Source organism: Clarias gariepinus, chromosome 2 (assembly GCF_024256425.1).
Source record: "Clarias gariepinus isolate MV-2021 ecotype Netherlands chromosome 2, CGAR_prim_01v2, whole genome shotgun sequence".
NCBI lineage: Eukaryota > Metazoa > Chordata > Actinopteri > Siluriformes > Clariidae > Clarias > Clarias gariepinus.
This window is the reverse complement of record NC_071101.1, coordinates 19,893,761-19,921,064: the sequence shown is the minus strand read 5'-3', so window position 1 is coordinate 19,921,064 and position 27,304 is coordinate 19,893,761. Positions and strand designations below refer to the sequence as shown.

At 37.5% G+C, this 27,304-nt stretch overlaps 1 pseudogene; it reads right to left on the bottom strand.

Annotated features, from left to right (window-relative positions):
- Positions 1-474: 474 nt before the first annotated feature.
- LOC128512783 (MOB kinase activator 2-like) lies at positions 475-25,308 on the bottom strand (annotated as a pseudogene).
- Between the last annotated feature and the right edge of the window lie 1,996 nt (positions 25,309-27,304).

Below are 27,304 nucleotides of genomic sequence, written 5' to 3'. Positions count from 1 at the left end.
CTAGCTCTTATAATCAAGGAGATCCTAACCTTTTAAATACAAAATTTGAAGCATTGTTTGTATTTCTAAACGGTGTTCTTTTAAAAAAAAAAAAAAAAAAAAATTTTTTTAGAAAGTACTCTACTATAACATTCATAGAAAAAGTGAGCAATCTTTGACGCGCAGAAACTAACTTCTGTCTGCATATTAAAAAAAAAAATTTGAAGTCCTTAAAACAAAGAAATCTACAACCAACTTTCCTGTTAAAACTGAAAGTTTCAGAATGTAAAGAATGACTTTCTTTACCGTTTATTTACATGTGCTGAAAACTTGCTTATTAATTTATACAATCAATTCCTGTTTATTTACAGCTGCTTTACGAACTGTAGTTCAGTAAATATAATTCAACTGTTGATCATGACCATATGATAAAAGACCAGCACGACTTCATTGTTTTTACAAGATGATTTAAATGATTAGGCAAATCCACTTGCATCAGGTTGGCATTTTCATGTTTTATTAGATTATAATTTGCAGAGCTTAAAATAATAAATTGCTTTAACTTAGATCATTAAAATATGTAAAAGGAAAGCCAGAACTGAAGAACCCTGCAAATAGAGTCAAAATAAATAAAACAAAGGGGGAAACAAATCCACCTGCATGGAGGCACTATTTTGACGTAACTCACCAGCGATTTTCTTATATGGTTATAATCTATTTTCATAAAAATGTAAGCAGAATGTGCATGTGCTACACACGTGTAGGCTGATATAATTTTAATGACCTCCGATAGCACAAAAAGAAAAGATATATATAAAAAAACCCTGGAGGATGCATCCTCAGTATGATACAGCATATTGATTGCCACAACTATGGTGAACTCTTAAGATTTTCTGTGCAGGCCAGAAATGGACTGTGCCATCTACATGCACATCAACAGTCTCACTAAGAGCAACATTCTACAGCATTAAGCTGGACATTCATTTTTGCTGTTTAATTATTGCATGACCTCTCAAAACTTATAAAAACAGAACTAAAACCATAAGAATAAAAGACAGGGAAGATACACATGAACAGAGAACTGGTCACAATGTGGCTTCAGGTCCCAGTCATAAAGTACTTAGGTCAGGACAATCGGCACCTTTTCATAATCTGTCCCTGCACATTGCGGACTGATGTAATGTGTCTTTATGATAGTCCAATGTCAGGTGACTGCTTTAGTCTTGTGTAATAAACATTAAGGGCCACATTAAAATTCTTGATAAACACCACATCTTCCAAGAACTTGAGCAAAAATAAATACAAATAATAATATAAAAAAAGGACACAAAAGAAAAAAAAAAAAAAAAAAAAGACTGCAAAGAAGGTAGGTGGGGCTGTTTCTCCCCCACTAGTGCGTGCTGAAGGGAGGCACTTGCCATCCCCTCGTCCTCTCTGACTAGTTCTTATGATGGTTAAATAGTCCAAGGGTGTGCGAGTTCTGCGAGCAGCCCTGGCCCTCCTGAGGGCACACATTCTCAATTCATCCTCCTCTTCCTCACCCGACGGGGCTCGGTGAGTGTTGCTCATCTCTCAGTTACATGGTTCTGTTGAGGGGAGGAGGGCAGAGGAGTGCACAGCACCTCTGACAGGTCGTCCATGATGCAGGTCTCCTTGGGGTCGACCAGATTGAATTCCCTCACAAAGACGATGAAATGTGCGTATAGTGTGTTTAAATGTCCATGTAAATCTAAAGCAACTGTCTCCTTAAAGTGCGCCCAGTAGATGTGTGCCAGCACGTGAAACAGGTACCGGCAGATTTTCTTCACCAGAGACTCAAATGAGTTGGGGAACTCTTTACCTGCAGGAAGTGGACAGTGCGAAGAAAAGACATTTAAAAATCACTGTGCATAGGAAAAATTAATATTGTATTTAAATATAATATAGTTCTAAAAGAATTACTATAGAAATGCTAAGAATCTAATAAATGAATCTTTTCTTAAAGCAAGAATGAGATTTTAATTTTTATAAATTGTACAACTACTGACTTGGAACTCAAAATGTATGACAAAATAATTTTTTATGTTTGTAAATTAATCCCACAAGAATGATCTGACTGCCTTAACTGAAATCTCTCATTACTAGAACACATTAAGGGGCAGGACCAGCTGGATTGACTACTCACAAAATTGACTACAGAACTACTGATTATTCATTTGTATAATTAAAACACAGCCATTGCATTTGACAGAAAAAGTTCACAAAAGAAGGGTACCAATTCAGAACCTAGAGGATATTACACTTTACACTCAAATCTCTAGGAGGAGCTACTTCCTCCAATACTGGACTAGACAGGAGAAGAAAAGAAAGGAGGGGCAGTTTCTAGGCATGACCACAAGATGGCTCTGATGTCCACTCACCGTATTTTGTTGGGAAGATTTCTTCATCCGTCACAAGCTTCTGTGCTAGACTCATGACGAAGTCGACATACTGAGGTGCTGTACACTTGCTTTTCTTCCCTTTCTCATCATACCAGTAGTATATCCTGTACGCAGAAAGAGGCAAGACAATATACTTTTACTTGAGAGCAGAGCTCCATGAACAAAGTAGCAATTTCAAAGTAACTGTGTGTAAAGACACATGAGTTGGGAAAAACATTTCCTCTGATATCTGGAAGCCACCTAAAATAAATGTAATTCCAAGAAAGACGCATGCTTATCTTACAGCAACTACTGACTGCTATGAGACACGAACATCCATCCATGTATCAATGTACACTGACTGGCCATTAAAAATGCAGTATGCTAATTTAAAGGAACATTCAACTGGAATAATTATTGGCACTAAAGTGCAGCTGGCTCTGTATGAACAATTTCCTTAATCTGAGACCTGCTGAACAGGATGAACTGCTGGCTTATTGCCAAAAATCTCTCTCCAACTGCCATCTCCACACCTACATACAGTGCTAAGGATTTCATTCACAACATCACCCATCACTGCAGCAATCTTACATGCCTTTGAAAGTGTTTACCGACGGTACATTATGCATTTCATACAAATATGTATTTCCTAAAAATCCAGGTCGTACCAGAAATGGCACAAGAGAATGCACCTGTTCAGAATGGCTTTATTGGCATGAATGTTAACAAAAAATAAATAAAATAAAAAGTACATTCTTGTCTGAATGCACCTGGAAATTCATGCATTTCTGAACTTTTTGCTGAATATGCAGTATTTTTAAATAGAATTGTACTTTTCTCAGAAATGGTGGAAGGTGTGAGATCACACAAATAGCTTTTATTACTCTCTAGTTCATTAAAAGTGAAAGTGGATTTTGTTTACCATCCCTTCCCCATTTGAGCAGAAAGTGATTGAAAAAAAAGTCCCCCCCATCATTTAGGGTTTCATGTTAATGTCAAACCGTTGTTAAAATAATTACGTTAACGTGCGTCACAACATTACAAATCACTGACCGTAAACGACTGGTGACCAGATGTTAAGAAATAGCAGAGACTTCACATGAGATGTTTGTTTTGATTAGTAAATTCCTTGCTAGGTACAGGTTGGAAGCGTTTTATGATGGGCTGAGAATGAAGGGGGATTTCAGTGGGAGATCAGGTTCTACAGGGTCAAGGTGTGGTGATGATTCATCTTTACCTGCTATACAGGTACACATCATACACAAAGCCTTAAACACTTAGCCTTAAACACTGGCTGTTCTTGCCAGACAGGGCCAACAAGTTAGATGATGAATCTGAAAGGGGGGGAAAACCCAGCATTTATCAAGCCCTGCAATTTAGTGACATTTTAAGCTAGACAATTTTCCCCAATGAAATTGCCAAAGTCAAAACATTATTCCTTGTAAGTGATGTTCTAAAGTAATCATAAGCCATGCCCATTAATTAGAATCCTTGGTTGTTATCTCAAAGATTGTTGATAAAAAGTGTAACCATTGGAATCCGGATCCCCACCCATCCTCATTACTTCACCAATCCAAGAAACCATGATCTCATACATAACCTGACACATGTGGTTTTGCATTGAGATATACAATGGTCTACTTTTAGCAATATTCTTGGTATAAAAATTTTGCATAAAAAAAAAAGATTTAATTTTTTAAATTTGGTTAATTGCATGGTACATTTAGAACTAATAAACAACTCCAAATGTCTCCTATCATAATATCTTGTATGAAACGTTTTGTACTTTTCAATGACACTTGCTTCTTATCACACTTTTCAGAAAAACAGTGAACACCAAGGAAGCAGTTCATACAAAGCCGGCAGGTTAGACGTCATCGTTGAGTTTGTACACAAACATGGAAGAAACCGTCAAAATTAAAGCATCATGTAACTATACCTGAAGTGCATTACATCAAGTATTTACATGATAAGTTTTATAAACATGAATCATGTGAAACTAATAAATCAAAGTACTGGTACTCACGTGTTACATGCTGTCATGGCCTGACATGTGTCACCAGTGCAAAACTCTGAGATTGTGCTATACTGTAGGTTGATGAGATTAAAGAATGTTGTTGCTGTGGAGGACCAAAAAAAAAAAAAAAAAGTGCTGTTTAAAATTTACAACACGCCCCAAAAGCGTATATAATATATATATATATATATATAAGAAATATTATATGCTGCTTTAGATACTGCATATGAACATTTTCCCCACAACCAGCAAGACAGACGTTTGAAACCTTTATTGCCTTTTTAAACTCAGCAGCTCAGAAAAGTTGTTAAACCTCTAAAACTGGCTTTTTTTTATTTTATTGAGCACAGGCACCATGCTTCACATTACACAATATCCAACAACTTATTCTTTAAGGCTACTACTTGAAGTATGTGTCTGGACATTGTGAAATACAAGTACATAAAATATGATTTGCAACGATGTTGAAGTTAGTTGGCTGCAACAGCTTTCCCAGAGGCTATAATTATTCTGCACATAAAAGCCCCAAAGAAGCTGAACTTACAGTCAGAGGTGTGAACATGAAGATTTGAAAATGTATTTCCTGCTTAGAAAATCTACCAGGAAAGTGTTGATTACCGAAAAAGCATTTTAACATCAGAGAACTAGTTCAGCTCAAAGTGCAATAAGTGGGGAAAATCCAACCCAACAACCAGAGCAGCCAATGAAAGAAAGCTCTTCCCAGAAAGCTGTTTGCTTATTAACTCAGCCAAATAAAGACTCAACAAGACAAACAAACGTTTCTGAAGGCTTTAACATGAGAACAGAATGAGATCTGTTTATACAGTAGCTCAGATAGGTGGGTTTACTTACTGTTGCTGGCCAGCCATTCATTAAGATCTATCTCTCTGGGCAGCACCACCAGGTCTTTGAGGTCAAAATCCACCACCCTCACTTTAGTGTACTCTGGTTCCAGATAATGCTTCTTCTCCTCGGCAGGAGGCTTCTTTCCATTAGGCTTCGTCTTGGACTTTCTGGAAAAAAACACAAAAGACTAGTTAAAGTTCTGCGTTAAAACACCCCAAACCCTTATTTAGCTTCCAGAGGCATCTACAGTGAGATAAGAATGCATTCCATACCATCTGGACCTCAGGCGTGAAAACAACTTTATGCTTCCAGTGCTAGTTTTAAAGCATAATGTTAAAACCACAGTCATGGCAGTTCCCAGCCATAAACCAGGATGTCATGGGGGGCTTGTGACCGAGGGTCATATGGAAAGGTGTTAACAGACTAATAAAGCAAAACCAGTATTGTGCAAAAAATCAGTATTGTGCAGAAACACACACATACACATATATATATATATATATATATAAACACGATTTTTGTCTCAACACAGCAATCTCTTGGCAGCTTTCGGTTTTTACATGGTCTTTTGCCAAAGTGTTTTTGCTTTTCGACCTCGTTCTATCCCTTTTTGCAAAACAGCCAAATGTTTGCTGCAGAAACGGAAGTTCAGGGTACTGTAATTATCTAGCGCTCCCCTTGTTGACCTTAATTTCTGGCTTTTCTGTGTGTAAACGCCTAGCCACCAAATTAGCCCTGCTCTCCTACTCGTTCAGGAGGAACAGTCTGCACCAGAAATAACATGCATAATTAAAAGTCCACAAATGGCTTATTGATGTGGTGGCCAACCCAAAGGACCTCTGAAGTCTGCAGGAGACTGCTCAGGCTTTTAGGAGCGTAGAAGGAGTTTCTGCTGTGTTCTGATGGAAACAAGATTAATTGACAATCCTCTGAAAGCACTCTTTCTAGCCTATTAACTTTTATAAAACAACTTGGAATAACCTGCTATGATGCTCACCCTGCCAGTGTCTCCTGGGACAAGCTGGGAGAGTAAAGCATTCTGAATGCAGCCACAGATGAAGTTTGCTTCAGTTCTCCCTAGGACCAGCTCCATATACAGAAATCCCACCCTCTACCATTAGTATGGCTGATCTCACATCATTCAGGACAATATCCAGTGAAAGCCAGGAGGGCAACTGTCGCATGCAGCTGGTGCTTAGGCTTACCAAGCCAGAATGAGTCCTTGAATGATCTGCACAGCTGAGGGCACAGATAACCGAGGATACATTATAAATCTCACAACAATAGCTAATGAGTATGCATGGCACAAATCACTACCTCAACTGGCATAAACCAAATTAAACAAATTTTGTCCCTCATCAAAAACATTAAACCGGCATACATAAAACACTCTCAAAGTCATCCTATAAAAATAATCTTACTCTGTATCAGCTACAAAAACACTAATCTTGACTTTGCTTTGCCTGGACAGATGAAAGCCAAGGCTATGTGGCTACTGTTCTCTGGTCAAACCCTTCTGGTCTGGACTGCGAGCAATAGTACAATACCTTTTATGGCAAAGAAATGTGAAGAGCACAAGAACCTGAGAGAGTGTATTTATGTAAGAAACAAATCAACAAGCAAGCAAGAACAACAGCTGGCAGTTAGACTTTCTTATTCTCCTAAAATAACTGACTAATGTCTTAAGAATTTGACTTACTCCATGTAATTGACAAACAGTATTGCTTCCCAGAAATGTCCAAAAAAAAAAAAAAAAGCAGGAACCGCCTAAATAAAACAATGTGCGTTACAAAAACCAGTCACGGTGCATTTTGGAGGCACAAATTGTTCTGTCCTGCACAAAAACATGAACTTAGCGAGTGGTCATGCATAGAAACCACTTTTTTTTTTTTTTAGCCAACACATTTGCCCATGCAATGTGTATGCGTGCACATAGGAGAGAGTCCACTTTCTTTGAGGAGAATTTTCTAGAAAAAAAATAATAAAAATAAAAAATCTGCATACCAGATATACAGAGAAGTGGTCAGAAGTGGTACAGAAACAAAACTAAAAAGACAATAGTAGAGGTCACTGGTTTATGCACAACAGGATATTAAGCACAGCCAAATTTCTAAAAGATGTTAAATCAAGGCCAAAATACAAATCTAACAACATGCAGCAAAATCTTACAGAAAGTCAAGTGCTTTTCCAACTCAAACACAAATGAAGGGAGATGAGCAGCAACTTCACTGGCACCATATGGCTGGCATTAATTCTAAACAGACAAGAAAACCCAACAAACTGTCCATATTTACTAGGGACATCTGCAGCGTTGATCACAATATGATGGATATCAAAGTAAAAACATGAATTTATATTTATTTAAACCTATGTGAAGAGCACAGAGACATGAGAAGGTGTATTTAAGTAAGAAACAAATCATAAAGGATTTTCATACAGAAGTTAAATTACACTAATCAAATTAGGTACTTTATGCAAAGTCTTGAGTATTCAAACCTATATTTAAAAATATTTGCACATACCACACTGCACATTTACATAATAACGAAACTTTCTTTGTTTAGTACACTGCATGTGTGATCAGTGGTGAAAATGGCAGTGTTGTGTGTGCTAATCCTGCATAATGATTTAAAGAAAGAAAGGAACCCACACAAAAATTCAGGAAGGATTAATGTAACTCAATGGCCTCCAGTTACAAAAACTCTCTCTCTCCAATACAGAACAACAAAAGTATTAAAACCAACCCTTCATTGCTAGCATTGTACAATTGGTTTTTGGTTTATCAATATAGACAAGCTGAACATCCTTAACCAAACTATGAGTTCAAATGATTACTAAACACACAATCCTTGGAACCAAATAAGAACCGTGAATCATCCTTAACAAAAAAAGCCACACTTCCACCTGCTCTGATTTAAGATAGGCATTCAGGACGTCACGGGTTTACGAAATTCGGTCGGGAGACCAAAGAGTGAAATTTGCAAAAGTTTTTTTCCTTTATTTTTCTTTTATACAGATAACTATTAAATATCATAGTTGTAAGCTTAATTAACAAGTCACTAAAATCTTCAACAAAAAACAAGTGGAAATAGTAACTTTCGCTCTGTTTTTTTTTTTTTTTTTTTTATATAAAACCAGGAAAAGATGTAAGTGTTTTTAAAATCTACATCTGGACCTTCCAAATTAAATGAATATAGAGGGACTCAGTTTTGTTCCTAAATTTAAATCTATGCTGGATGCAATTAATCAGACATTTAGGGAAAACGGCTATCAAAACTGATACCGACGAGACTGATACAGGTGCATTATCTGGTGCTACAGTAAAGGAAACAGCAAATGTATATTGTGCATTCATGAAGACAAGTTTCTGTTTAGTGTCCATCAGCATTACAACAGCACTGAAAGCAAACAGCAGAAGGCTGATAGGAACACCCCCAACAACACAGACACACACTCACACAAATGCAAACACACCATGAATTTTACAATCCTTCTCCGGCTCAGCAGCATTAAGGATCACACACCTTTGTGTGAACACAGTAAACATGGGACGAAGTGAAAGCGCGGTAGTGCGCGTTTTATTTTTTTTATGACAATGAAGGTTTCATGCAAAGCATAATTTTTCAATAAGAATTCTTTTGGAATGAATTAAATCCTTGTTGGACTACTTTTACCTCCATAGGTCAAATGAACCTTTTTAGTGTGCTAATGAATTATATTTTTCATATTATAATAGTTGCTTTTTAATTTTTTCCCCTCTAGAAAGTCTTTAAGAATGCCAAACTTATTGAAACCATGGCACATCAGGGAAACAAAGAAAAACTCCAGATAGGTGGCGAAGATGACTACTTGCATAAAATTTTGCAAAAATAATAATAATCATTATTATTACCAATTTCTTTGTAATAGTGCAATAATAAAGATTATTTCCCTAATGTATTTAGACTTGACACATACAGTATGTTTTTGTTATGCACCTTGATGAAGTGTGTGGCGCGCGCGCACACACAGTCACACGAACGCATACTACTGGACACAGAGCTAGAGAGAACAGTCTCGCTCCTCAGTAAAAACGCTCCCTTCGAGTGATTAGCACCTTCTCCCTGGAAGTGTGTGTACGAAGCTAAAACAGTGCTAATCACTGCATTTCCGAGGAAGACATGGTAAAGTCCCGACGCAGCTCTCTTTCACACATACACACACACACACACAGCTGCAGTGAAAATTCGGCAGCAATATAGTGTTTCATGCTTCAGTACAGCATTATTATTATTATTATAAAAGACCGAAAGGATATGTTACCTCAGGACCTTGCCTACGGCTTGAAGGACCATTTTGCACTTTAATCCGCTTTTTGAGGTTTTCTGAGAGTGCATATCCAGAGTGCCACGATTACAAATTTAAACAGACTCAAAGCTCAGAAAGCTGTCCCCGCTTCGCCGCGGCCGTCTCGCGCAGTCTCTCTCTCTCTCCCGCGATTACACGAGGACAAAAGTTTGGAGCCGGTCAAAGCGCCACCCAGTCAAACATCCAATCAGAAGACGAGGTGGGCGGGGCTTAGTCTAGTGATTAGGCGGTTTGGTACGATACTGCTGAATCCAGCAATCTCTTCTTTACAGTGCATTTAGCAATAGTTATTATAATAATTGTTTTTATTATGTTAAAAATTCAACTATTAGGAATATCAAGTGGTTTAAACAATTAAATATTCGAGTTTGTTAAAGTTTGTTTGTTTGCTTCATTGAAAATGGTGGCTGGAATATATAACTTCCTTTCCTGAATTTGAGGTGTTGAAGCACGAAAAATGAGTGATATTAAATTGTGATGGCTAGAGGACTAGGTCAGAACAACTTTAAAATGCAGGTCTTGTGGGATGTTCCCGGTCTGCAGTGGTCAGGAACTACAAAGAGTAATCCAAAGAAAGAGAAACGGTGAATTGGCATCACTGACATAGGTTGCCGAGGCTTACTGATGAACATGGGGAACAAAGATGGGCCTGTGTAATCTGATAGCAACAGAAGCGCTAGTGTAGATCAAATGGATGAAAAGGTGATTGTAATAGAAAGGTGTTATGGTGGCAAGGTGTTATAGAGACAGACCACCAAAGCAAAGTGGTTTATAGTACATTTTCACTACTGTAGTACAATGTGCCTAACAAAAAAAAATTGTAGTTGTCACATACACAACCATACGCAGTATGACATGCAGTGAAATGCTTAAAAATAAAAGCAAGCAGAGGCAGTCAGGAGCCAGCCAACTGTACATACAGTGCCAATTTGGGAAAACAAAAGTCTATTAATTAAAACATTTCTGCATCTAAACAATGATTCATAGTAAAAGAGTATAAAAAGGTTTCAGCTTTACATTTAAAAGTCTAGTACTTAAATTTTTATCCATGCTGCCCAAAATTACTTAAGTAATAAGCAATAAAAACACGTATTGTTTAAGTGAAAGCACAAGATTGCTCTACAACACGTTTGTTAGCAGTCAAGTTGATAAAAAAAGGCTTTGAACATAGCAGGCATCAGTACTCTCAAACTTCCTCCTAGTGAAGTATTTGCTAAAACTATAGCTCAAAAGCATGTTCAGGCAACTGAAACAACATTCATGACAGTGAACCTTGCCTGAAGCCTATCTTTACAGATGCCTGTCCACGAGAAAAAAAGCGATGAAGCGTGTCTTTACTCGACTCAGATGGGAAACATCAAAGTGAAAAAGAAAGAGATGCTTAACATTAGACATTAACTGTGTAACATTTAAGGAAGCCCTATTTATTAAAAGGTTAGCGATTAGGCAGAAGGCACCATCCGAACAAAACAGATCAAGGGTAGTGATGCAGGGTGTTAGATAATTGGTGTTAGATAATTACTTTTAGATAAAATTTACATAATTTTGAGCATTAATTACAGATTCACACACCACACACTTTTATGAAATATGCAAATAGGTCACAAGGTCACTACATACGCAATGTTGTTGAACACACAAATCTTATGGGTACAAAAATGTGAACTATGGTATCAAATTCGCACAAATCATTTATCCCATACTCTCGGAAAGCACACAGTTTTTTCCTTGTTACTTGGATGATAGCGATATTGTTTGTACCCAGTGTCTTTTTAATGGTAAATCGAGTGTACTATACCTTTAGAAATACTGTTATCCACAAGAAACATAATATACCCTTAAGGACCACTTGAGTTCTATTATGTAGCATTTATGGGTTAAATGTATAATACATTAAATGATACACAGTACAAGGTATAAAAAAAAGTAATCATGAGTACAGGTAGAGTTTAGTACTTTGAGAATTACTAATCAATTATACAAACATGAACCAGATTGAGCACCCTACATTTATGTCACATATCTGAAAGTATTGACTGTACTGCTGCATGTTAAATTGTGTCCCCTGAAAATACATAGATATGTAATCTAATTATATATTAATCTGTTGTAGACAGTTTGCCCTAGTTCTCATAGATAAAGAGTACATTTAAATAAACTTAACTTCCTTTTAAAAGATTTTAAACTATAAACATACCCATTTATGATCACCGGTTGGAGCGTGATATTTAATTGAGGAAATTCCATCATGGCTAGTCAACCTTTTATTTCCTCATATCCTTCTAGATTTCTCATTCATTTTCTAATTCAATAAAGTTATCAACACAAACACCAAAATGGCATTTTAAGTGTGAATGCTTACATTAATTAAGAATAATTTGGGATGTAGCTTATTTGGAAGTCCAAAAAAAGTATTTTTTTTGGCTCTCTAGGAAATAAAGCTAGTACCAGGAAATTCTCAAAATGAAACTAGCTAGAAACTGGTTAGAAACTGATAGAATTCTTGGATGTAATCCAATAATATAATTAGCTATTGTTCGTGGGACAGGGGATATTTATAACATCAGACTATGACACTGGTTGTATAATTAGTATCATCAGACTGTCATTTTTTTCCCCCCCACCTGCTGCTGTGTAAAGTTCTTCTGGGCTTAGCTACTAGCCATTTGCTAGGATTTAGATTGATAAATTTGACGGTTTAAGAGATTGCTGTGCCAAAGTCTAAAGAGAAGGATTTATTTTGGGCCAGGGGTAGCTCAGTGGTTAAGGCATTGGACTACGGTTCGGAAGATCCCAGGTTCAAACCCCACAACCACCAAGTTGCCACTGTTGGGCCCTTGAGCAAGGCCCTTAACCCTCAACTGCTCAGATGTATAATGAGATAAAAAAAAAAAATGTAAGTCGCTCTGGATAAGAGCGTCTGCCAAATACCTAAATGTAAATGTATTTTATACTACATTATAAGAAATGTTAAACTAAACACTTGCATCTTCCCTTGTTCTCTGGGCAGAGCTGATTTTGAATGCTTCATCACCGTGCAAAATATTATTTACAAAAATGTCAAATGAAAAATGTGACAAAATTTGGAAAGTAACCTCACTGTAGGTTAAAAATAGAAAAACCCTTGAGGCAGTTTCAACAGAGAGACAATCTTTGCTCAACTGATTCACTATGTGAACAAACTGATAAAAACTACCTGCATTCCTCATGTGTCATAACATTGTTTTCTGAAAGGTTTAAATTTAGCACTTCTGAGTGAGTGACATGATAAATGATGCCGTGATGAAGGTTATTCCACAAACAAAGTCTTGTCACAGTTTCTAAAGTACGAGGCCAGAACAGAGCATGCTCTTCAATGATTACTTTGGAGGAGTTTAAAAAAAACTAGCGGTGTCACTGAAAAACAAACCTAAATTACATGGTGTTTGTGTAGCAGCCTTAGTAAACCCTTCACATGGTGTAAAACAAATTTTAGATGCACTTAGTAAATGTTGTCTTCTCTATTGCTTCAGTTAGAGTAAATTTAATCTGATGTAATATACTTAACTGACATATTACAAAAAGTAAACGCTGACCTTCAACTACATTTATTATAAAAAAAAAAAAAAAAGCCTTCACTCTTGTACACAGACTCATCCACACTAACCTTTTGTCTCATTCATGTTTTTAAATCAAGATAATTAAATACTCATAACGTACTGTAGTGCACCAGCATCGCACATTGTGTGCATTTCATGTGTGGGAAATCTGAAGGAATTACATTTGAGAAACATGATTTTGTCAAAACTTGATGTTTTGTCATTGTTAGCTGATGGCCAGTATTCAGCGACAGTGAAGTTCCATGGGTTTCTCCCCTAAGCTGTACGAGTGTGACAATATTCATGTATTCCTATTACGCATTTGTGAGGAGTAACCTCCGCATTCTAGCCGTTTTACGCAAAGCACATGCATGACTGGTTTTTTAGCATTTTAACTCTAACGTTAGTCATTGTATTTCATTGCACTATTCTACTACTGATAAGATAAGATTTTCTACAATCAACATCACCCCTGAAATAATTTCCCAGTAGTTCACTACATCTAATAAATTTAGTTAGTTTCAACAAATATGGTATCTTATAAATCCTAACAACATGAAACAAAACAAATGTAGTCCTTAGAGTCAATAGTAGAGCTGTCTCTTTAAACTTTTACAGCATACTGTGGAAGCAAAAGTCCTAAGAGAATGTTATAATTATAAGAATAATCCACGTTTCTGTAAAGAAAATGCTGATTAAACACAACGCAAACTGCACTGGAAATATAAGACATGAGGCTAGTTTTATCTCTCTTTCCCTCTGCATCTCTATCCCTCTATCCCCTCCCGGCCTCCACTTCTTATAGGAGTCTAATCGGTCCGTCGCTCTCTCACTTGCAGCCCAGGGGTTTTGCTGGAAGACAACAATGGCTAAACCAGTCCTGTATCTCTGTCTGCATTCCACGAGAGGTTATGGCCTGCAGGCACCAGCTTGTCCTGTTGCCTGCTAACAAAACACAAATCCGAACAAAATGAAAGTCAGACAGCTGGACGGATTTGCTTCAGTTGCAAGTACTAGCATCAATATTTTATGTCACTAATCTTGCAAATGAGTACTGTCTTCAGAACCATTCTGATCAAGCTAAATAATTCCCACCACCAACTTTGGGGTTTGTGTCAACACACAGTTTCTAATGTAGAATGTACAGATTTCTTGGCACTTTTCAAACCAGGACAGGAAAAAGACTGATAGAAGCAGATGCACACAGTATGCACACCAACAACACTGAAGAAAAGGCCTGTCCTGGCATGTTTACAGAGCCGCTGCTCTCCCTGCATTCCTCTGGTTGGAGGCTGTCAGCATGGCACAGGGCTGCACCTGGTGAAATGGTTTGTTCTTCAGAGCCAAACACATTCTGCACTACGGCATCATTTCAATTATAAGCTCATGTGTGGGAATTATGGCCGCCTTGAAGAGAGCACAGATACAAAATCTGCAATTCGCATTAAATCTAAAAAGGAGCACACTAATGCTTTTCCATCTAATAGTTACCCACTGCATATGTTGTGCAATTTGAACTATGGCTCAAAAGCATGTTCAGGCAACTGAAACAACATTTATGACCGTGAACCTTGTCGGTCACAACAGTGAACAATTGTCGAAGTGACTGGATGTGTACATCCTACAATCTTCAAAAATATGAAAGTACTAGTACTGCCTTTGTATCACATTATCCTTTTTTCAGGAGGTTTTAGTTACCCAGCAACATAAATGGTATTTCACGTCAGTCCAATCTAACAATTTGTTCTAAGTGTAGTGGAATCCTAAACAGTCTTCATATATGAACCAAACAACTGACTGTAAATTTTCTCAGTAAATCTGAATAAATTAAAGCTGTGATAAATATGTAAACTCTACAGTTGCCAAGAATAGAGTTTAGACAGAAGAAATGGGTGGCATCCTTCTCCAAAACACAATATTAAATCATGTATAGACGTGGACTTGTACGTTCTACATCTATGTTGCATACTTGTCGCAGGGAAAAATGCAAACAAATAGATTGTTTCAGGATAGGGTGCCAGTGATGTGAAAGAAAAGCTCAGTAGTGCCCCAGTGTGGAGGACACAAACACACCGCAGCGCTGACTGGTTGAGGATTGAGCATGGAGCTCAAACTACACACCAAGCCTGCATACAGATCTCCATCTATTTATAGAAACACACCAGGTTACTCAGAAGTGATTTGCAAAATGTATCCTCTGATCTAGACAACTGATATTTAACTGCTCTAGATCAGAATTGATCTACGAGATAAAATCAACTCCAACTTAAATACACCATGCTGCCTTCTAGTGGCTGCCTCCTGAAACACATACAGGATAAAAACATTCAGCCTGAACCGATTTTAATTAATCCAAAATGAATTGAAAAAGGTCTTGTGAAATGCATTTTTAAATCTAGAAGGGATTTATTATATGCAAAGTAATATGTACAACTAAAAACACCTATTTCACTCTCTGGCCAGTATTTATTCCAGGTTTACAGAAAACAGAGCAAATTGTATAAACAAAGAGAAATGTTCCTCATCATTAGGTGAAAGGGTACACACAATAAGGGCCAGGGGTTGTAAACACAAAGTGTTTATAACATGAGGGCCAAACAGAGTTGAACTCAGGCCTTGTGCGAGTGAGTGATGTGAAAGGAAGGACAGAGAAGAACTGTGTGTGTGTATGAAGGAACAAAGCTCTTCCACAGACCACAGTTGGCCATGTCTTTACAACACCGAGTGAGAAGAGGGAGAGAGGCCAGGAAATCAGAGCCAAGTATAGCGCGCACAAAGAGAGTGAGAGAGATTGATGACTACGGTCAGTTTTGTTGTCTACAATAAACTGCACCAAACCTCAGAGACTTTGGAAAGGCTTTGTAGAAGCTAAAGATATGTTGTTCTTGACAACTGTAGTAGCTATGCAAGTAAAACAACGTGCAAAATAAGCACTGGGGCTGGGTGATTCTGGGTGAATTAGAAAACATGTTTTTTCACTTAGAATTGGGATTGCATTTCTCACTCAAGTCTCCTTGAGCAATTTTATAATGAAAGAATATGTACGTAAACTCGATTTTTGCATTATTATAGCAGACTGTGGAACATTTTATAGCCAACATCTGCGAGTTTGTAACAGGCTGGTTAATACTGGCAACGTTTCTGTGCTTCTGCTGAGAACTCAAGCCAATGGAGGAAGAATACTGGTCATTGATTAATGTATAATAATTCCCTTTTACACAACTTGTATGGTAAATTGAAACAATCGACTAGATACATTTTAATTGTAAATGCTGCATGGATATTTTTATATAAGTCTATAGGCCAAAGGCTACAGACCTGGCACTGATCTTTAATAAAACTGCACAGTAACAAAGTGTGTGTGTCCCTCCCCTTTTTCTGCTTTCTCATCCAGTGCAATACAGATATGTATATAAGCAGAACATTATTTAACAAAAACAAAGCCAGCTTTAACCAGACGTAAACCTGTTTATACCTCCACTAATTATGTTTTTCAGAACTCTATAATAACCTGGACTTCCTGATTTGTAACAGCAAAAATATTTCAGTTCATGAAAATGTTTTCCCACCCATGTTTCAACCCTGCAGAGGAGGAGTACAAGGAAGAGGAGATGGCAGGAAGGACATTAATAATCTCAATATCATTAAAAATGGTGCAATTTATTATTTTAAAAATTACATAAACCAAGAGCCAAGCTTTAACAGTACAACCTGGTTTGCTCTATTTTAAAGAGGTATTCACACGCTCCTCAGCAAAACATGATTTTGGTTAAAGTAGCCAGGGACACTTAACACCCATCACACTTAAACATTTACACCAAACACACCTAAATAGCTGGGAATTATGCACGTATGAGCCACTACACAGCAATAGCAAAGTATTGTACATGAAATAACTGAGTCTCAGCTGATTGCTGCAGAGCCTGTTCTGGAAAAACAACAGGTACTCCATGATTGGTGGGCTAGGTCTTGGGCTCGGATCAAGATTGGGTGTTGAAATCACAAGTGTGGTGTGGTTCAGATGAGGCTTGTGGAAAGTATGTTATGTGTTTTGTAAGCAGCTTACAAAGCCACTAGGAGACAGGACACCAGAGAATAAGTCATTGAGTCTCTGCAGATCGTTGAATGAACAACAACAGCATGTCACGCTATACACCCCAACCCCAGTGAGGAAAACCCAAGACCAACAAGCATGGACCTTTATAAATGGACTAAAGGAGAAAATATCACAATGTTTCAGGTGAATAAGAGAACAGTTCCGACTGTTCAGCGCTTAAATCAAACAAATTGAGGTACGGTTGTTAATGACCAATTAGAAATTCCATTAGCTATTGGTCTTCTACATAAAAAAAAAGTTAAATTCCAGTCTTCTATTAAGCTAATTTAAAGTTATAGGTCATAATTTTACATCTTTACACGATTTAAAAAACTCAAACATAAGGAGCTGTAGGACTTAAAGTGGAGTCCTGTGTGGGAGCATTTCACAAAAGAGACCATTGTGTGCACTGCCAGTATTGTAATGTTAAAATATACATTTAATAAAGGAAAAAATAATAAGAGCCTGACAAAGTTAGCACAAAAGAACTTGTGCACAACGGTAGCACTTGAACAAGCCTACATGCTTAAATAAACAGCAGGTCTTTGGATTTTCTGGAAGTTTTAAGTTTTTAGTTACCTGAAGCTACAAGACTGTGACTTATACATGACTATACGTGTTAAGTCGACCATGTGGGGTTTCTCTGGGTTCTCTAGTTTCTTCCCAAAAAGAAGCCAGCAGGTATTTTGGCTACTTTAAGCAGGACTGACTACCAGGTGTAAATGCGTGTGCATGCATGACACTCTACAATAAACTGACATCCCCTTCTATTCTATAACCATAACTGTTAATCGACTGTTGGCTGGATTGTTCTGAGTTCATGCTAAAAAGAGTAAGATATGTTACTGAGAACCCCAAAACCTTTTGCACCTACAGGCATGCAAATGTTCACTTACAAACTACAGCCACAGTCTTTGGAATGTGTGTGTGAGTAAACCCGCCAAGCATGGGGAGAACATGCAAACTCCACACTCAAAGGATTGAAGGCGAGATTTAAACCACCAACCATGGAGGTGCAAAGAAACATTGCTCTCTGCCAAATCACCATCAAATGGCGCCCACTCACATCCTATCATGGGTGTATTCCTTAGACACAGTGTTTTAGAATCGACTCTAGTCACACCATGATCCTGACCAGGAAAAAAAAAAAAAAAAATCACTTAATAAATTTACACACGTCATGATAACGTTATAGTTCAGCTGTGGCTTTTTTATTCCTTTGTCATCTTACTTTAATTCCAGTCTTGAACAAATTGCTTGAAGGAAAATTATGCATTTGTGTTCTAAAGTCTACACAAGTCAGTCCATTTTGTGAAGAACTGCGGCTGTGCAGTTTTGCTGCTCTCACACACCTGAATTAATTCAATGGTGACTAAGCAAACTCATCAGCTTGGACTGAACAGAGTGTGGGGAGAAAAAGAAATGCAGCACTATAGAGACCTGCCTGTGCATTTTCAAAAAGCTGTGAACATTCTGTCCTGTATAGCTTCCTACCTCATCACTTTACTTCATGTAATGTCACAGAGATTTGGTGTCCTCTGGACTGTATGCAAGAACATGCTTCAGTGAGCAATACCATGTCCTTCCTTGCACCTCTCCTCAACTGACAAGCCGCATCGGGATATACATAGAAAATCCTGACACCACAAAAAAGATGATCCTTTCCACTTTGAATGTCATTTTGCCTACAGAGAAAGACAAGATGGTGTGTTTAGGAGGCTGGCCATACACCCTGCAATTTACCCAATTGGCCAAGAACAAATGAAGGAGGCACATCTGCCAAGCGCTAAAGTAATGAGGCTGCTAGGAGCTGGCAAGGCCAGAGTGAGAGAGAGCTTTCCTCTGCTGCTGGGCACCAAGTGAATGGACTGACCTTGGGAGCTGACGCGGCGTGATTGTGCAGTTATTCCTGTTTGAGTTACATCGGACACTTCCTATAGCTTTAAATGCAGAGAGAGAGAGAGAGAGAGACATAAATAGATACATGAATATGATCAAAAGCACAGAGGACATATCTGCGTCTATTACTCAATTCCCCTTACTGGGAGACAAACTTAGAATAAAGTCTCTGGGAACACAGATCATGTAATGGTGAGAAAAAAAGACATCTTGTATTAAAAAAAAGGTTACTTTGAGATGCACACTTAATATGAAGTATAATCAAGCCCACTCCCCAGTATTCCTCTAATGTTTGTTATAAAACAAGGCTTTTTCAACATATTTTTTGTTTCCTCTACTCCAGAGCTCCCCCAAATGGCAAAAAAAAACAAAAAAAAAAAAACACACATCTACAGCCACGGACATTACATAATGAACATGATTTTTTGCCTAAAAATTAAGTATTACATTAAGTGGATGCACATAAGATAGTAGGTAAAGCAGACAACAAAAAAAGAATAAATAAATGGTCTCATTTGTTGTAAATCACAACAAATTGATCAGTTATAGTAAATAAGCAGAAAGTGCTATTCATTTGTAAAAGGAAGGTAAGCGATCGCTGGAAGTACAGATAAACCAGTAATTAGTTCTTGTAGTTCAGTAAATAGTTATCCTAATTCTAAACAAATAAATCATGCCAAATCTAGTAAAAGTGGGTTTTGTATTCCACCTTGTGTATTGACCATGACTACAGAACCTCTGAAACTAAGAGGAATTCAGAGAGCCAGGAACTACAGCACATCAGACAAAATATCAGCTCGATCATCTAACTGAGCCACAACCATTTTTTTTTTCATTCCAAAAATAGGTTAAACCCTTTAAATGTACCGTCATATCCAAATGCGATTACTTTGACTTGTGCATATTTAAGTATTTGTTTATTTTAAAAGGATGGTAGTCATTGCAGTCGTACTAAATCATAAGGTCATAAACTTAGCCAATTCTTTGTTTACATAATTCCAAACAGGAAATGGTTTTGGGATGGTGCATGTACAGTGTGTTGTAATGTACCACCCTTCAAGAGATGTTTATACTGAAAGCAGTGAGTATGAGCAGTTCATTTCAGTCTACTGTTTAACTTTTTCTCTTTACTGATTTCTCTATTGACATGTGTGTGTGCTGCCTAATGTGGAGTCAGTGAAACAATGCTACTGAACTACTGAAATAAAAAGGCAGAGAATGTTAAATAAACCAACACACTGAATTATAATTAACAAAAAAAGGTACAGGACTACTCAGATCCCTATATTAAAAGCCTGCTTACTCTGTACTCTGACTGACAGCAGTGATAAGGAATTGCTCTTTTTTGCATGTGAGGTAAACTAGTGTCCCAAAGCAAGGTATCTCTTCTGAGGAGGGCTGAACACAACCCACTGCAAGCACACAAAGACCAGGCTGTTCGCTCAAGTGCGTGTATAAGAAAGGAAAGAGGCATGAATCACCACAGTCTGATGCTTTTAACCAGATACAGATGTGACTCTTTACTCTTGGCGAGCATCATCAAGAATCATGGAGCTGCAGCAAGCAGTTATATATAGAACCTTCCTGCAGTGGGTATAAAACCTCAACCACATGTGAAAGGAAAAAAACCTGTTTTAGCCACACTCCACATATAAGCACATGCTTCTTCAGTCTGACAACACTTTGGAAACTTTTTAATACAACAAACTCGAATCAAAAGCATAGAGCTGTCACCATCCTCTAATGGGGATGTACCTAGGGTAGTAGGGAGTGGAGAAACTAAATGACAATGATGATCCAAATAGGCATTGCTGTCAACTTCACACACAAAAAACAAAACAAAAAAACCCCAACACATTCCCATAGCCTATGCTGACAAAACTCTGGAGAATTGCTACATTAACTCAAACCCAAGGTCTCAGGACACCGTGTCCTGAAATGTCTCTTACACACAACACCAAACACCAGCAGCACTAGAGGAGAGAAGCAGAGTGGGACTGTACTACCAAGGGAAAGGAAAGTTAACATGCCTGCAGGCTCAATGTAAACAGCAAGAAAAAGATGTGGAAAAATCTGGTACCTATAAAAGAAGCAGTCGCAACACACTAGAACCCCCATGCAGCTGGTGTTGCGGTGAGTCTCGGCTGAGGTCCAAAAATTCCTCCCCTTATTCCCTTGCGCTAGCCCTCCAGATGCAAGAGACTACAGGTGAGGGAGAGGGCTGTTACAGCTTTGGCATGGCTGCCTGCAAAGTTCTGCAGCAGCAATCTGGCCACGTCATTCCCTCTCTCGATCCCAGAACAGAGGGAGGCACAGTTAGCTTCCGACGATTTCCCCTTGGCACAACTCAGTCAGCAAACAAACAGCAGTGTCTGCAGTAGGCGAGCACTGCTGGTCTCGCACGATCACTCAGCAATTGTGTGTTCCGTGCTGCTGCTACTGCCAGCCTCTTTCTCTTTCACTCCCTCCCTCTCTCCCTTTCACTCCCCCTTTCACTATGCCTCAGTCTCTTAGCATATCTCTCTCACTTTAAATCCCTACATGTTTGACGGTATCTCTCTACCTTCCACTCCTCCTCCTTTCTGTTCTCCTCTCCAAATTTTTCTCTCACTGGCTTGGACACTTGAGGTGGGACCATTAGGTTGGTAAATAACATTTGAGGCAAACTGCTCACTGCAGAAAGAGCTCTGGCATTTTACTCTTTTTGTTTTTAACTGTCCTCTTGCTTTTTGCAAAGGCTTTTTTCCCTACTTGGGCAAGGCGAAAAGAATATCACAGATATTAAAAGCATAATCAAAACACTAAAACCAGAACTAAGCATTAATGTACAATAACAGCTGCATATATAAAAATGCAAATATGTATTTGTGGTAAGAGAAATTAAAACTATGCTGTATGTAATACAAATCTATACAAAACATTTAGTCAAACATCTACCTATTTAAACATCTGTTAAAACATGCATACATGAATCTTACATCAGTGATGCAATAGTCTAAGGTTAACTACTGAGCAAAAACCCTTCTGAAATATCTTAAAAGTATTTTGAACGAAGATACTGATCTGTCAGGTGCAACCTATGACAGAAATTCATTGAAATATATATATATATATTTTTTTTTTAATAACAGTCACTGAATGGAGCATTAAGTGCAGAAGCATGCTACTTATTAGATGACCACTTCAGTATTGATTCCATCTCTAATGTAGGGGAGAGTGGAGTCAGCTGTAACACTATCATGATTCAAATAAGCAACACGCTACAGTGGCGACACTCCTCAATAGAGCTGCATGACTTAATCGATTAGGCAATAAAAATCTATCTTTTCTTGGTTGAGTCAATTAATTGAATTATTTGGTTAGCATTTAGTTCATGATTGATCAATATGTATTATATAGGTACATTTCTATTGGTTAAATGGTCCATAATTGGCAAATTCTTTAAAAATTTATAATTGCTTTTGCAAAAATAACATTGAATCTTTTCCTAATACTTGCATTTTAGGAGAGTATTGCTGCTTCTTTTATGTTTATGGGCTGTTGGTGCATTACCACCACCTACTGGACTAAAATGTGAAACATGATTAGCAGGAAAAATCTTATCATCAATTCATATCAGAATCGGAATCAGATTTAGAGGGAGTTGGGGGCAAGACATTTAATCAATTATCAACATAAGGTAAACAGCATTTCAATACTTATTAGAAATTATTTGTTTTTAATATTTAAAAATTCCTATAAGAAACATAATTCCTTGACATCAGACAGTAAACGTTAGTATTACTGAATTAAATTGAAAATTGCAATGCCCAAAAAATTTAGAAAGTGCATGGTGGAATTTAAGACTTATCTACAAAATTCTAAACAATCGTTCTTTAAAAAAATAATAATAATCAAACAATAATTCTTTAAAGAAATACCTAATAAAATGCTGTGTACATGCTGAAATGGTTCACCACAGCACAGCACAAGCATCCCAAAAGTTAACACCTAGGTTCTCTCTGAGCTCAAAAAACGACTAGACAGCAGCCTAAGTGTGTATTAGAGTGAGTTTAGTCTAAGTGTGTGTGGGTGTCAGTGCCTGGGAGCCGCTGAGCTCTTATCAGTTGTGTTCCAGACAAGAACTTAACAGAAGATTTTCCAGAACGGATGCTAATGATTAGTCTGGCAACGCCACCTTCCAGCACATTGGAAAGTTGTAAAGAGTTTGTTTATGCACATGTAGACTTTTAAAACTGTGACACAAGAGTTAAAGATTGAAACAAGCACTACATAGATTTCATTTTACAATAAGCAATAAATGCAAAAGTCTTTAAGAGGAACACAGTTATTATTAAATAGATGCATACAGAAGGCCTAGGTTCGATTCCCAGCCAATGCCTAAACCCGGATAAAATGGGAGGGTTGCGTCAGGAAGGGCATCCGGCATAAAACCTGTGCCAAGTTGTTGTGCAGACCGGATGGTCTGCTATGGCGACCCCTTGCCGGGAGCAGCCGAAAGACCAACAACAACAGGATAATGTCTGATTTTATTTTGTGTGTTTCTGGGGTCTTATGAAGAGGCAAAGCTGTGTGCAAGTTTTTTTTTTTTCAATTATTAAAAATAACCTATTTTTTTCTATTACTTAATGTGCACCACATCATGGCTGTTGGACTTATGTAGAAAACAGTTTAATGAGAAAACGTTTGATTAAAATGTTAAAATATAAATTACTTAATTTTTAGTTATTATTTACTGGCAACTTAAAAAAATTAATGATCCAACCTAAAATAATATTGCCAGATTAAGTATGAAAAATAGTCGTTAGACTAAATAAATATTTATAAAATAAAATAAATTTTAAAAAGTGCAGCCCTAGTTAAATGTTTGGAGTTCTAGAAGCAAAATCTTTCATAAGAACAGAAAGAAAATGATAATGTATTGGAAAGATGCTCTCTCTTCATCGTGGAGCAAGAATGATGGTGATACAGTCTGAAGAATTGCACTGGACTTGCATCTGAGCAGCATTGTTTTATATCAACTGATAAACCACTTCATAGATACAGTAAGATGTGTGTGCTTTGTATAATACACAAAGACATTCTGAGTCAGACAGACTGGTGACCTTTTAAACAACTGAAACCAGACAGCTTTATCATATGTAAGGACAAAATAGAAAAACATATATTAATTAATAAAGGAATGTAGCTAAAAAAAGGAACACAGACTACCATTAAAAAGGAAGAACAATGGATGGGACTTGTGAAATGCTATTAACAAGATCACTGTGTCCTTAAATAAAGAGATTAAAGAAATTCAGACAATGGCAAAGTAGGGCAACAGCATGTGACTTGTGTGTTAAGGACCAGAGAATGAATGGCCTGAAGTGGGTTTGAGGTTTGGACCAGAATGCCTGAAAACTTTTACACATGTTGAATAGATGAACTGGAAGACAATAACCACACTTTAAGCTCGCTTTCAGTTTTAAAGGCAAAAAAAATTCAATCAATAGTTACAAATGGATTAGATGCATTCAGTCACCATACACTGGGGTGTATATATGGTGTTTCACGAGAAACACAATAAATAGGCAAGGTATTAGGATTTGTTTAAAAAAATCCTCAGCACAATTGAGTTTTCTTGGCTGTGATAATTAATCAAAAATGAATGATAATTAAATAAGTAAGCCATTGATCACTCTAAAGGATCTTATTGTGCGTTCGTGTGTGTGTGTGTGTGTGTGTGTGTGTGTGTGTGTGTGTGTGTGTTCACTGGGACACGCGTGTGAACGCTACAGATAGAAAAAATCCCGCTGAGTGAACGCGCCACCGTTACACACTTCTACACTGTAAAACCATTCAAAGTTCATATGTTTAAAAACGACAAGCATTGCCCTTGCGCGACATCTCGAGAACGATGGGAAAAACACTCTCACCTATTCAGCGTGTACGAGCCGTTTCGTTTGAACCTCATGATGCAGGACGCTCGTTGTCTCGCTTTGTTTCTCCGCGCAGCCGAGCAGCTCGATCGCCGTTTAGCGGATAAAACAAAGAGCAGACGGACTTTCGCGCAGCCTCTTTTTCCATATGTGGGTCCGAGACCGCCTACCCGGACAGCCGTGCTTCCGCAGGGCAGGATTACACCGAGTCTGGGGGAGAACGCGCTCTCAGAAGGGCGGAAAAACACCCGGGGCTTCGTCCCAAACCACGGTAGGCAGGAATCACAATGAGACGCTGCCGACGCGCGCGCGCTCACAGGTGGTCATAGGGGACTAAATCAGAAGGTGGAGGAAACGTTACGGTTACTTCAGTCACGTGACTCGAACCTAACGTTTGTTTAGATGAAAATAAATATTTCTGAGATCTGATTCAGTTATTTTAAAAGTTGTATTTGGCTTATTCGTTTTTTCCCCAAAGGATCACAATAAACAATCAATATTGTTAAAACAATCAATGATGTTAAAACGATTATACATTCGTATAACACTTTGACAATTTATAACACACCCACTTATAAATAACTTTTTCCACAATTTATTTCCGAACATTTGCCAGGGGCGTTCTTTAGTCACGTGACTAAGCTCGTTCTATTATTTGAGAGGAAACATAAATGGCATTAACACAGCCCTTAAAACCAAGAGCATTTTAGTTATTGTTTGTTTTGCAGTTTATTTTTTTTAATAAACATACAGTATAGGACTTAGGATTGTGGCATATAGAGTGACCTATCCTTTTTTCAGCCCTAACCTGGGCAATATAATAAACTGAATATTATTTTATTTAACTATACAAACATGAATGAGCAAAAAAAAAAAAAAAAAAAAAAATATATATATATATATATATAGGACAATAAATAGAACAGATGCACATGATCAAGTTTTTTTTTTTTTTGGTTGTTTTATAGATAGATCTATTTGACATATCTAAAAAAAAACGAAAAAAACAAATGCACAGTTAGGTGTCTGAAGCATCCCTGTTAACCCACACCGGCAATGCTTTCATATATATATATATACATTTAAAAAAATAATTGTTTAACTTTTACGTCTGCATAATGTTAGCACCGTAGCCTTGCACCTCCAGGGTCGAGGGTTCAAATCCTGCTTCCGGTCTTTGCATGATCTTCCCATGCTTAGTGAGTTTCCTCTGGGTACTCCGGCAAAGGATAAGTGGGACAAATGTCAGCATAATATTTATTTCATACTTTTACAGTCCCAAAAACAATTAATGTGTCTTATTTAACATTCCATATACACAAAAAAATGTGATAAGATAAGCCAAGAACCTCTATAAACTACTGGTAAGGACCTGATTCCAGCATAAGTAAATAATACCAAATAATGTTAATACCAAAGATGGCAGTCTAACCTAATGGATCATTTATTCATTCTTAAGCAATTTTATCCTAGTCAAGGTGGCAAAGAATGCGAAACCTATCCCAGAACACTTGGTGTAAAACGGAAAGAGTACTTGCTATGCCACTGCGCTCTTCCAGTGTAAGTGCTTTGCACAATAAAATCCAAATTACAGGTAGCATAATATATTAAGATGCGCTCACATTTCTCAAGTGACATCCAACAATGTTAATAGGGTTACTTTGTGAAAATAGACATTTCCTAGAGCTGAAGGGAAAAGAATGTACAATATAGTACAATTTTAAAATTTCTCTTGAGTGCTGTGGATATGTAGTACCAGACAGTACACGATAAGTCAGATTTATACTGTGTGAGCTCAGGATTCTATTAAGATGACCACTTTTCATGAGATGATCCATATAAAATCTTGGCCTTAATTCTGTAACAGACTGTGTGATAATGTCCTCCATTTCAGATTATGTAATAAACATCCTCTAATGGTAGACCAGCTGCTAAAGAAATTGCTCCATACCACAACATTTATCAACATGAGCAGGTGGTAAAGAGTATTTACTTTTGTACGTTTTCATGTTTCATTTTTATTCAAGTACTTTTATTGCTACCAAGGTATTTGCGACTTCCCTTTTTACAAGTTTCAAGTAATCCTATGTCATTAATCTTGTAGATCACAGAAGCAGCCACAAACTGAGATTTTAATCAAAAACTTGGCAGAACCTGTCATCATCTTTGTCACTGCACTAAACTAGCCCCCAGAACATATTCAGTTTTAATATCACTGATCTCAA